Raw genomic sequence first — 13,196 nt, 5'->3', positions numbered from 1 at the left:
CCATTTACATTTCTTTTTCTGCCAAGTGTTTATCATCTTTGCCTATTTTCTGCTGCATTTTATCTTAAGAGGCCATTCATGTAAATCCCGTGTAAATTTAGAAAAATTACCAGTGGTAGGTTATATATATATCACATTTGTAAGTATAGAAAAATCACCATTTGTAGGTTATGAACACTTTTCCAATATACTCACTTTTTTTGTTTTTTTAATTTTATTTTTTACAAAATTATGCTTAGAGTCTTTTCGTGGTATAATTTTCAACATTTTTTACCTTTTTCTTTATGGCTTTGGTGTTTTGTGCCCTTCTTAGAAGGTCCTCCCTATAACAAAATTTATGTATAAGTTTATCCAACTTTTCTTACTGTAAGTTTATAATGTTATTTTAAAATTTTTGATATACCCAGATATTACTTTAATATTAGTATTAGATAGGAATCAACTTTAGTTTTCGAAACTTCTAGCAAATTTTTGCAGTATTTCTTATGAACCTTTCTTCCTTCCTTCCTTTCTCTCTCTCTCTCTCTCATCTTTCTCTCCTCTATCTTTCTTTCTTTCTTTCTCTTTCTCTCTTTCTTTCCCTCCCTCCCTCCCTCCCTCCCTCCCTCCCTCCCTCCCTTCCTTCCTTCCTTCCTTCCTTCCTTCCTTCCTTCCTTCCTTCTTTCCTCCCTTCTTCCCTTCCTCCCTTCCTTCCTTTCTTTCTGTCTGTCTTTGAGACGGAGTTTCTCTATGTTGCCCAGGCTGGAATGCAATGGTGTGATCTCGGCTCACTGCAACCTCCACCTCCCAGGTTCCAGTGATTCTCCTGCCTCAGTCTTCCCGAGTAGCTGGGATTACAGGCATGCGCCACCATGCCCAACTAATTTTGTATTTTTAGTAGAGATGGGGTTTCTCCATGTTGGTCAGGTTGGTCTCGAACTCCCGACCACAGGTGACCCGCTCACCTTGGCCTTACAAAGTGCTTGGATTACAGGCATGAGCCACTGCATCCAGCCTTACGAACCTATTTTTCTTCACTGATTTGCCAACTTCATAATATATTAATTTCCCGTAAATAATTGTATCTATTACTGGACCCTTTATTATGTTTCCTAGGTATAATTATTTTATAGTACCAAATTCTTTTAGGTATTTTTACTTGATTAGACATTCTATTATCTGATAGACAAGTCTTCTGCTGTTAACTTTTCTGTTTCAAAATTGTCCTTGCTATACTTTCATGTTTACTTTTACGAATTTATTCTGTTAATATTTTGTCTAATTCATCCCCCCAAGCTTCTGTTATTTTAATGAGACTTTAGCATTAATTGCTAGCTTTGCAATGTTGACTTTACCTATTCATAAGCCAGCTTCCATTTTATCAATCTCAATGAAGTTAAAAATGTAGTCATAACAGTTTTATAAATTTTATACATTCCTCATTAAGTGTTTTTCTGTTACAACTATTATACATGGAATATTTTCTGCCTCTTTCTTTTTTCTTTTTTCTTTTTTTTTTTGAAACAGGGTCTCACTTTGTCACTTGGGCTGGAGTGCAGTGGTGCAATTTCAGCTCACTGCAACCTCTGCCTCCCGGGTTCAAGCGATTCTTCTGCCTCAGCCACCTGAGTAGCTGGGATTACAGGTGCACGCCAGGACACCCGGCTAATTTTTGTATTATTAGTAGAGATGGGGTTTCACCATATTGGCTAGGCCGATCTTGAACTCCTGATCTCAGACGATACACCTGCCTCGGCCTCCCAGAGTACTGAGAGATTACAGGTGTCAGCCACCACACTTGACTTTCGTTTTTCTCACATTTATTGTTTACTACTAGAGCAGCTTCTTTACTGTTAAGAAAGATTTATATTATTATTATTTTTTTAAATTTTTATTTATTTATTTTGAGACGGAGTCTCGCTCTTGTCGCCCAGGCTGGAGTGCAAGGGCACAATCTCAGTTCACTGCAACCTCCGCCTCCTGGGTTCAAGCGATTCTCCTGCCTCAGCCTCCTGAGTATCTTCTCAATTGAAATGTTTAAAGTATTTCTCCATTAAGCAGTTTCATTATGCTGGATTTTTGTCAAATATCTTCAACATCTATTGGGTTGGGATATTTTCCCCCTGTTAGTCCAATATTATGAAAAATTATATTAGTTTAATTTGCTAGCATGTAAATATAGTTGCATTCTTAGGATGAACTGCACTTGACCAAGAAGTAGAATTTCTTAATTGATCCACTTAATGCTATTTACAAATGTTTTAAATACATGCATATAAATAGTGTAAGTGAACTTGGTCTGTAATTTTTTTTTTTTTTTTTTTTTTTTGGTGGGAAGTCAAATTTTAGTATCTTTTTCTGCTCAAGTACATAGTTGAAAACTTTTCTTCTTTCTCTGTTCACTGAGATATTTTAAATCAGGTTGGAATTATCCATGAATTATCACTGCCCATGAAAACCTTTAAACTGATTTTTCAGAAAGTAGTACTTCTATGTTTTCTGCAAATTTCGTTTGATTTCTTTTTTATAAAAATACTTTTTTTTTTTTTTTTTTTTTTTTAAGACGGAGTCTCGCTCTGTCACCAGGCTGGAGTGTAATGGCAAAGTCTTGGCTCACTGCAATCTCTGTTTCCTGGGTTCAGGTGATTCGCCTGCCCCAGCCTCCTGAGTAGCTGGGACTACAGGCGCCTGCCACCACACCTGGCTAATTTTTGTGTTTTAGTAAAGACAGTGTTTCACCATGTTGGCCAGGATGGTCTCGATCTCCTGACCTCATGATCTGCCCGCCTCAGCCTCCCAAAGTTCTGGGATTACAGGCGTGAGCCACTGCGCCCGGCCTATAAAACTACTTTTAAGTGAAAGTATAAATGTCTAGGTAGTTGTGGTTTGGATCTTTCAAAATTAATTATTATTATTATTATTTCTTTTTGGTTTTGAGACAGAGTCTCACTCTGTCGCCCAGGCTGGTATCAATAGACTCTGTGGTGATCATCTCTTTTTTATTCTTGATCTTGATGGTTTATCTCCTTTTCTTCTTGATCACTACCTGAGAATGTCAATTTTGTTGGTCTTTTCAGTGAATCAATCTTTGGTTTTGTTAATTTTCTCTAGTCCGTTTTCTATTTTGTTGATTTCTGTTCTCATCTTTAATATTTTCTTTCTTCAACTGACTATGTATAATTTGCTCTTTTTCTAGCTTCTTAAGGTGGGATATTAGGCATTGACGTGAAATATTTCTTCTTTTCTAATACGAACATTTGAAAGTATGAGTTTCCATCTAAGTAAAGTGTTAAATTTATCTGTTCATTATGATTCAGTCAAAATTGTTTTCTTTTTTTTTTTTTTTTTTGAGACGGAGTCTCGCTCTGTCGCCCAGGCTGGAGTGCAGTGGCCGGATCTCAGCTCACTGCAAGCTCCGCCTCCCGGGTTCACGCCATTCTCCTGCCTCAGCCTCCCGAGTAGCTGGGACTACAGGCGCCCGCCACCTCGCCCGGCTAGTTTTTTGTATTTTTTTTTTAGTAGAGACGGGGTTTCACCGTGTTAGCCAGGATGGTCTCGATCTCCTGACCTCGTGATCCGCCCGTCTCGGCTTCCCAAAGTGCTGGGATTACAGGCTTGTGCCACCGCGCCCGGCCCAAAATTGTTTTCTAATTTTCCATATTCTCTATAATATTCTTTGAGTTCATCCTGTTTGGAGTTTGCTGAGCTTCTACAGTCTATAAATTTATGTCTTTCACCACATTTGGGAAATTTTAGCCATATTTTCTTCAACTAGCTTTTGTGCCTCTATTTCTTGCACTAACTCTCTAAGACTCCTATCCATGCGTGTTAGACTTTTTAATATTGTCCTATGTGTCCCTGAGAGCTGAGAGTTTTTTCCAACTTGTTTTCTCTTTATTCTTCAGGTCGGATAATTTCTTTCAACTTATCTTCAAGTTTACTGACTGGTTCCTCTGTCATCTCCTTGCAACTTGTGAACCTAACTATCCAGTAAGACTTTGAAAATTTGAATAAATTATACAGTCATGTGCCACATAATGACATTTCAATCATCAACAGATTGCATATATGAGGGTGACCCATGAGGTGATAATGGAGATAAAAGTTCACACTGCTGGCTGGGAGTGATGGCTCATGCCTGTAATACCAGCACTTTGGGAGGCCAAGGTGGATGGATCGCCTGAGGTGATGAGTTCAAGACCAGCCTGGCCAACATGGTGAAAAACCATCTCTACTAAAAATACAAAAAAATTAGCTGGGCATGGTGGAGGGCACCTGTAATCTCAGTTATTCAGGAGGCTGAGGCAAGAGAATCGCTTGAACCCAGGAGGTGGAGATTGCAGTGAACCGAGATTGTACCACTGCCCTCCAGCCTGGGCGACAAGAGCGAGACTTTATCTCAAAAAAAGAAAAAGAAAAAAAGTTCCTATTGCCTAGTGATATTTTAATTATCCTGACCCTGTGTAGGCCTAGGGTTAATATGTGTGTTTGTGTGTTAATTTTTAATAAAAAATTTAAAAAGTAAAAATAAGTAAACAGTTGTAAAAATAGAAAAAAGTTTGTTCTAAAGAAAAATAATTTTTGTACAATTGTACAGTGTTTTGTGTTTTAAGCTAAATGTTATTACAAAAGAGTCAAATAATTTTAATTTAAAAATTTATAAAGTAGAAAAGTTACAGTAAGCTAAGGTTAATTTATTACTGAAGAAAGAAACTTGTTTATATAACTTTAGTGTGTACAGTGATTATAAAGTCTACAGTAATGTATAATAATGTCCTAGGCCTTCACAATCACTCACCACTCACTCACTGACTCACCCAGAGAAATTTTCAGTCCTGCCATTTCCATTCAAGGTATGTATCCTATACAGGTATTCCATTTATTATTCTTTATACCGTATTTTCACTAGACCTTTCCTATGGTTATACATGTGTAGGTAAATAAATACTTGCATTGTTTTACCACTGTCTGTAGTATTTAATAGAGTATTTTACCACTGTCTATAGTATTTAATAGAGTAACATGCTGTACAGCTGGTAACCTAGGAGCAACAGGGTATCCTATATGGCCTAGGTGTCTAGTAAGCTATACCATCTAGGTTTGTGTAAGTACACTCTACGGTGTTCACACAACAACAAAAATCACCTAACAACACATTTCCCAGAACATACCCTGTTGTTAAAGCAAAGCATAATGGTGCTTATCACCTCTAAAATTTCTATTTGGTTCTTTTGAAAAAGACAAGTCTCTACATGTCTCATGAGACTTTCTCTCATTTCATTTTTTTCAGGAGTGTTCTCTCTACAACATGTTGCCTTAGTTATATTAGCTGCATTAAAGTGTCTGATAGTTCCAGTATCCAGGAAGAACTCAAGGATGACAAGAGTTCATTGTCTTTTCTCCTGATGATTAGACACACGTTCTTGGTTCTCTGTACATAGGATAACTTTTTAAATTCTGTCCTTAACATTGTAAAAGACGGGTTGTGTAGACTATGGTTTCTGTTGTAAGCATCTGTAGAAGCCAGTCTGATTCAGGCAGTAAGATCTGTCTCATTTCTGTGGGTGGTAATTCGAATTTCAGTTCCATGTTCGGAGCCTTTGTTAATCTGTTGTAGGTGTTGCTCATGTATTTATGGTTCATGGATTAGTATGAGGGAGTTTTGAGCAGTCCAGTTTTCATTTCAGTTATTTTATCCATCGTTTAGGTCTTTCCTGAGTAGGCTTTATTCCAGTGAGCATTATTCCTGAGTTAAAGCGAGAGACTAGTGCATGGAGATCAAACTCAGTCCCATTTTGAAACCTCTGTTATGTGCTAATTTGGTCTGACTTGTATATGCATAGATCAGGAGTTAGGTGGAAACCTGTGTAGGTTCACATACAGAATTAGAAAATTTCTCTAGCTTTCTCCTTCCTAACAATTTCCCCCTAACTCAATTCAGCTTGTGAAGTCCCTTTTTCCTGGTTTCTATGGGGCCTGCTCTTAGAGCAGAGTCACAAAGGAAAAATCAATTAACAAATGGGTAACTCACTCAATGTGGAACACATCATTCAGTTTTTGCTTTCTTTTACAATCTGTCTTCTTTTGTCTCTTTTCAGCGTAATTCAGAATTTTTATTTGTTGTTCAGAGTTTAGTATTGGGAGAAATGGGTTGTAGTGAGATTATTTTCTGAGATTTTGGCATTTAATGGTACCTTTCATACTTAAATGACAACAGAGCTTGAATACTGTTTTTATTAATTCATTTCATCAGAGCTCTAGAGACATTGCATCACTGTAAAATTAGAGGGAGTCTGACACTACCTGCATATCATTTTTTTACACCTGGATCCTCATAAAATTCTTCGTCCTTGAAGTTTAGAAAAGAATATTCTTGATGATGAACATTCTCCATCAGTTTTTCTTAGTACATGGTAGGCCTCTTAATCTGTGGTTTCAGTTCTTCCTTTTCGTGTAAAAATACTAATTATTTTGTCTTTGAATATTTTTCTCTATTCTAGTGCTTGGTTTATCTTATTCATGCATACTGAAGATCTTCATATAGAATTATTGTTTGCTCTCCATATCTTTTACATTGCCTCTAATTGTTTTAATCTCTGTCTGTCTCTTTCATATCAAATCACTGTTATTATCCCAAATCTTTCCTCCACTTCAAAAACTCTGTTTTTAACATGTTTAACTTAATTCTTACTAATTCTAATTTATTCATTAGTTCTGTGTTAAGCACCCCCAGTTTGGTGCCTTAACCCTGAAATCTCCCATTTTATTTCTTTTTATTGCTCCATTATTTTATTTTTTATTTCAATTTTACTGAATATGTTCTTCTTAATTTTTCTGTGGTCAGATCTCTCATGTACGTATAGTGGATTGAATAGTGTTACCCCAAAATGTATGTCTGGAAACCCAGAATATGACCTTATTTAGAAACAGTCTTTACAGATTTATTCAAGCTAATAATTGAGATAAGAGTATGCTGGATTAGGATGGACCCCATGTCCCAAGAGAGTACCCTTATAAGAAACAGAAAAGGTCAAACAGAAATTCTCAGAGAACAAAGCCATGTAAAGATCAATATACAGACTGGAGTGATATATTCACAAGCCAAGGAAGGCCAAGGATTGCCAGAAACCACCAGAAGCTAGGAGAGAGGTACAGAACAGAGGAAGTGGCTTTGGAATTAGGAAATGAGTAGAGGCTGGAAGAATTTTTGAGGCACTTTGTTGAAAAAGAAGTTTAGAGTGCCTTGAAGAGATGCTTGGTGGAAATATGAATGTTAAAGGCAATTCTGCTGAGGACTCAGATAGAAGTAAGGAGCATGGTAGAGAGATCTCCTATCATCTTAGTATATCTATCTATCTATCTATCTATCTATCTATCTATCTATCTATCTTTCTATCTATCTATCTATCTAGAGAGAGAGAGAGAGAGAGAGAAAACAGAATGTTGGTAGAAATATAAGCAAAAGGATGTTTCCGGTGTAATCTCAGAAGGAAATGTGAGGTATGTTATCAAAAAATGAAGAAAGAAAATTCTTGTTATAAGGTGACAGAAATTGTTTTTACCTTATTTTATTATTTTAACTTTTGTTTAAGGTTCAGGGATACACTTGCAGGTTTGTTATATACATAAACTCGTGTCACAAGGGTTTGGTTTACAGATTATTTCATCACCCAGATACTAAGCACAGTACCCAATAGGTATTTTTTCTGATCTTGTTCCTCCTCAGACCCTCCACTTTCAAGTAGACCCCAGTAACTAGCATTCTCCTCTTTGTGTCCATGTATTCTGGTTGTTAACTCCCAGTTATAAGTTAGAACATGTTGTATTTGGTTTTTTGTTCCTGCATTAGTTTGCTTAGGATAATGGCTTCCAGCTTTATTCGTGTTGCCGCAAAGGACACGATTTCATTCTTTTATATGGCTGCATCATATTCCATGTTATATATGTGCCACCTTTTCTTTATCAAGTCTACCATTAATGGCCATTTAGGTTGATTCTGTGTCTTTGCTATTATAAATAGTGTTGTGATGAACATATGCATGCATGTGTCTTTAAGACAGAATAATCTATATTCCTTTGGGTATGTACCCAATAATGGGATTGCTGGATGGAATGGTAATTCTGTTTAGTTCTTTAAGGAATTGCCACATTGGTTTCCGTGATGCATGAATTGATTAACACTCCCATCAGGAGTGTGTAAGTGTTCCCTTTTGCCTGCAATCTCGCCATTATGTTATTTTTTTTTGTTTTTAATAATAACTATTCTGACTCACGTGAGATGGTATGCCATTATGGTTTTGATTTACATTTCTCTAATGATTAGTGACATTGGGTGTTTTTTCGTATGCTTCTTAGTTGCATGTATGTTTTCTTTTGAAAAAATGTTTGTTGATGTCTTTGCTCACTTTTAATAGTGTTGTTTGGTTTTTGCTTGTAAATTTGTTTAAGTTCCTTATAGACTCTGGATGTTAGAACTTTGTCAGATGCATAGTTTGTTAATATTTTATCCCATTCTCTAGTTGTCTGCTTACTCTGTTAATAGTTTCTTTTACTGTGCAGAAGCTCTTTAGTTTAATTGAATCCCATTTGTCAACGTTTGCTTGTGTTGCAACTGCTTTTGGGGTCTTCATCATGAAATTTTTGCTGGTTGCTACGAGGTGACAGAAGTCTTGAGTGAATTGTGTTCTATAGTTGGGCAGAAAGCAAAACACATAAGTGATTAACTTGGATGTTTGAGCTGAGGATATTTCTAAGCAAAGTGTGGGAGGTTCAGCCTTATTTCTCCTTGCTGCTTGTAGAAAAATGTGGCAGAAAAGACATAAATTGAAAAAGAAACTGTTAAGCAAAAGAAACCAGAGTTTGATGATTTGGAAAATTCTCAGCCTATCAAATAGCATGCTCTGGAAGTAAGAACATTCTGAACAACATTTTGCTGAAAAGATCACATGTGTAACTCAATAATCAGATCAACCTTCTCAGCAGAATCCAAAAATTTAGATGACATTATTCAAGAAAATGTCTGTGGAGGACTCTTGTTCAATAGCATGGACTGCCATGAATTCCACGGGAAATCAACAAGGCTTTTCAGAATGCTACACTAGCAGAAACACTCTGTAATAGTTTATTTTCACACTGCTTTAAGACATACCTGAAACTGGGTAATTTATAAAGAAAATAAGTTTAATTGACTCACCATTCTGCACGGCAAGAGAAGCCTCAGGAAAATTATGATCACAGTGGAAAGCAAAACAGGCACATCTTACATGTGAGAGGCAGGTGAGAGAAATGAGTGCCAAGCAAAGGGGACACTCCTCATAAACCCATCAGATCTCATTAGAACTAACTCACTGTCATGAGAACAGCATGAGGGTAACTACCCCCATGATTTAATTACCTCCCATAGGGTTCCTCCCATGACACATGGTATTATGGGAACTACAATTCAAGATGAGATTTGGGTGGGGATACAAAGCCTAACCATATCATTCTGTCTCTGACCAAATCTCATGTCCTCACATTTCAAAACATAATCATGCCTTCCCAACAGCCCCCCAAAGTCTTAACTCATTCCAGCATTAACTCAAAAGTCCAAATCCAAAGTCTTATCTGAGACAAGGCAAGTCCCTTCTGCCTAAGAGCCTATAAAATTAAGAGCAAATTAGTTACTTCCTAGATACAATGATGGTTCAGGCATTGGATAAATACACCTGTTACAAATAAGATAAATTGGCCAAAACAAAGAGGTTATAGGCCCCATAGAAATCTGAAATCCAATAGGGCTGTTATTCAACCTTAATGTTCCAAAATAATCTCCTTTGACTCCACATCTCATATCCAGGTTATGCTGATGTAAGAGGTGGGCTTCCACAGCCTGGGGCAGCTCCACCTGTGGCTTTCCAGGATACAGTCCCCCATCCTGGCTGTTTTCACAAGCTGGCATTGAATGCCTGTGGCTTTTCCAGGTGCAGAGTGTAAACTGTCAGTGGATCTCCCATTCTGGGGTCTGCAAGATGGCAGCCCTCTTCTCACAGCTCTACTGAGCAGTGTCTCTGTGGGGACTTTGTGTGGGAGCTCCAACCCCACATTTCCCTTCTGCACTGCCCTAGAAGAAGTTCTCTATGTGTACACCTCTGCCTGGGTATCCTGGCATTTCTGTCCATCCTCTGAAATCTAGACAGAGGTTCTCAAAGCTCATTTCTTATCTTCTGTGTACCTACAGAACAAACACCATGTGGAAGCCAAGTCTTGGAGCTTACACTCTCTGAAGTAATGACCTGAGCTGTATCTTGGCCCCTTTTAGCCACAACTGGAGCTGAAGTAGCTGGGATGCAGGGTACCATGTATTGAGGCTGCACAGGGCAGGGGGTTGCCCTGGGTCCAGCCCATGAAACCATTTTTTCCTCCTAGGCCCCTGGACCTGTGATAGAAGGGGCTGTCATGAAGGCCTTTCACATGCCATGGAGACATTTTCCCCATTGTCTTGGTGATTAACAGTCAGCTCCTTATTATTTATGCAAATTACTGCAGCAGGCTTAAATTTCTCCCCAGAAAATGGGTTTTCCTTTCCTGTTTTATCATCGGGCTGCAAATTTTCCAAACTTTTATGCTCTGCCTTCTGTTGAATACTTTGCTGCTTAGAAATTTCTTCCACCAGGTACTCTAAATCATCTCTCTCAAGTTCAAAGTTCCACAGATCTCTAGGGCAGGAGTGAAATGCCACTAATCTCTTTGCATAGAAAGAGTGACCTTTACTCCAGTTCCCAACAAGTTCATCATTGCCATCTGAGACCACCTCAGCGTAGATTTTGCTGTTGATATTACTATCAACTTTTTGGTTAAAGCCATTCAACAAGTCACTAGGAATTTCCAAACTTTCCCACATTTTCCTATCTTCCTCTGAGCCCACCAAACAGTTCCAATCTCTGCCCATTACCCACTTCCAAAGTCACTTCTGCATTTTTGGGTATCTTCACAGCAGCACCCATTCTCTGTGATACCAATTTACTGTTTTAGTCTGTTTTCGTGCTGCTTTAAAGACATACTCAAGACTGGGTAATTTACAAAGAAAAAAGGTTTAATTGACACAGTTCTGCATGTCTAGGGAGGCCTCAGAAAACTTACAATCATGACAGAAGATGAAACAGGCACGTCTTACATGGTGGCAGGCGAGATAAGTGAGTATGGAGTGAAGGAGAAGCCCCTTATAAAACCATCAGATCGCTTGAGTACTTATTCACTATGAGAACAACATGAAGATAACTGCCCCAGTTATTCAATTACCTCCCATAGAGTCCTTCCCATGACATGTGGGGATTATGGAAATTACAATTCAAGATGAGATTTGGGTGGGGGCACAGTAAAACCATATCATACTACCAGCCTGGACTGAAAGGGGCAGAGATAAGACAAAATGAAAGAAGGCCACCAGATTTATGGGATTCTAGCAAGAAATGGGCTGATAGAGCTATTCAGTTGCAAATATTTGCTCATCTTTAAGAGAAAGGAAGAATTACTCTGAGGGCAGAACCACAGATATAAATATAAAGGCCAGAGACAGCAGGGTGACTACCATGGGCCCAGAAAACAGAGGATCAAGTCTCAGAGGATCATTTTCAGGCCTTGAGCCGAATGCAGTTTGTCCTGCCAATTTTTACACTTGCTTGAAACCAATAACCCTTTTATAACTTCCAATTTCTCCCTATGGAAATGAAAATGTTTATCCTATGCCTGTCCCAGTGGTCCACAGATGGAGAGGATTGCTAAGAATTGCCAGCAATCACCAGAAGCTATTCTCCAAAACTGTGAGAGAATAAATTTATGTTGTTGTGTTACCCAGTTTGTGGTAATTTGTTTCAGCAGCCCTAGTACACTAGTACAGTGTAGAATTTACTTTTATTTCTTTGCATTAATTTTCTTATATGATGGATTTCAACTATTGGATTTTTTAGGACTATGTGTCCTTCTTTAATCATTTTTATTTTAGTGCTTTTTATGTAGGCTTTATGCCATTCCTTTTTGCCTTAATTATTTTTCATTTGTTCTATTAAGACCTTCTGTTTGCTCCTAGATAATTTTGGAATATTCTTCCTTTCATGTTACTGAGAGGAATTTTTTATCCTTCACAGTTTCAATATGAGTATTTTTATATTTCTGATTTAGCATGAAGAGGAAGAGTGAAGTCAGGCTATGGACAATCACAGATAGATTACCTTGCCTGCGCACTCTCACATATAATTTTGTTAAAAGCTCACGGTATGAGAAAAATGGCTAGACTGGGTACAGTGGCTCACACCTGCAATCTCAGCACTTTGGGAGGCCGAGGCTGGTGGATCACCGAGGTCAGGAGTTCAAGACCAGCCTGGTCATCATGGCAAAACCCTGTCTCTACAAAAAGTACGAAAATTAGCTGGGCATAGTGGCTCACCCCTATAGTCTCAGCTACTCAGAAGGCTAAGGCTGGAGAATCGCTTGAACCTAGGAGGCAGAGGTTGCAGTGAGCCAAGATCATACCATTGCACTCTAGCCTGGGCAACAAGAGTGAAACTTCGTCTCAAAAACAAAAACAAAAGCAAACAAACAAAACAAAACAAAAGGCTAAAGACTTCAGTGAGTACCTCACAAGAGCATATCCAAATGACTGATTAACATATGACTAAAAAACACTGAGTTTCCAGGGTTCTAGAACAATACTAAATGTCATTGATTGCTGGCATAAATTAGTTAACCACCTTGAAAAATTGTTTGGAACATCTATCTATATGTATGGTAATATATCGTGTGTATGCTCTATGAACCAGCAATTAAACTTCCAGATGAATACTCAACAGAGGTGTATTTATGTGTTTACAAAAAGACATGTAAAATATGTTCATAGCATTTCCAAACTGAAAGCTGATCAAAGAACTCAACTGTAAAATGGAAAAAAACAAAAACAAAAACAAACATTGTATGCTCACGCAATGGAATACATACAGTAATAAGAATGGACAAACTAAAACTACACACAGCAATATATTAAATCTCACAAACATAATATTGAGCAAAAAAGAGATTTAAAAAATCTATTGTATTGGCCGGGTGTGGTGGCTCATGCCTATAATCCCAGCACTTTGGGAGGCCAAGGCAGACAGATCACTTGAGGTCAGGAGTTCAAGGCCAGCTTGGCCCAACATGGTGAAACCCCGTCTCTACAAAAATATAAAAATCAGCTAGGCATG

Source organism: Chlorocebus sabaeus, chromosome 15 (genome assembly GCF_047675955.1).
Source record: "Chlorocebus sabaeus isolate Y175 chromosome 15, mChlSab1.0.hap1, whole genome shotgun sequence".
Classification (NCBI taxonomy): domain Eukaryota; kingdom Metazoa; phylum Chordata; class Mammalia; order Primates; family Cercopithecidae; genus Chlorocebus; species Chlorocebus sabaeus.
The sequence above is the reverse complement of the archived record's forward strand: the minus strand, read 5'-3'. Positions refer to the sequence as shown.